The 607-nt window shown below is 30.3% G+C and overlaps 1 protein-coding gene across 1 annotated transcript in view; it reads left to right on the top strand.

The window, feature by feature from the left end:
* The window catches only part of LOC119585124 (protein fem-1 homolog C-like), a gene marked incomplete at its 5' end in the record, with an annotated part of 5,975 nt that overhangs the window by 1,088 nt on the left and 4,280 nt on the right, over nucleotides 1–607 (top strand).

The following is a 607-nucleotide window of genomic DNA, read 5'->3' as shown; positions in this document are numbered from 1 at the left end:
ATGTTTGTGAAACGGTTTGCTTTAATGAGCCAAGGTAGACTAAAAGATATTGGATTTGTTTCCTTTGCCCTCAAGAGGAAGTGTGACATGTATGTAAAGTATGTCTTAGCTCTTGCTGATGCTGCATAAGAAATGGATTTGGAATTTATTAAGTTATATACCAGTATGAACCATAGTTTATTTTTTATGTGAATCACCATAGTTTGAGAATATATATTTTCCAAGTGATAGGAAAACACTGCATTTTAAGTGCTTTCAGTTTTAGCTACAAATATATGGGAAACTAGTTTTTAGTTAAGGTAATAAATCATATGATGTGTTTGCATGAAGGCCTCTTTTGAATGATTTTAATGTGAACTATATGTTCCTCATAAATGAAGTTGAAAAAGACATATTTGACATGTCACATTTCTCTAGATTTTTTTCAAAATTATCTTTAGAAAATTTTATCTCAACTCTTTAGTTATAAAATTTTGACTGTAATAGCTTAGCCAAAATGTTAATATGAAAAAATAGCCACTAAATAAACTGTCTTCCTCCCAGTATGATGCAGTCCAAAAATCTGTGAATTTGATGTGATCTTAAGAGGGAGAGTAACATAGTAGGA

The sequence above is a fragment of the Penaeus monodon genome, chromosome 19 (genome assembly GCF_015228065.2).
Source record: "Penaeus monodon isolate SGIC_2016 chromosome 19, NSTDA_Pmon_1, whole genome shotgun sequence".
Taxonomy (NCBI): Eukaryota; Metazoa; Arthropoda; class Malacostraca; order Decapoda; family Penaeidae; genus Penaeus; species Penaeus monodon.
The sequence above is the reverse complement of the archived record's forward strand: the minus strand, read 5'-3'. Positions and strand labels throughout refer to the sequence as shown.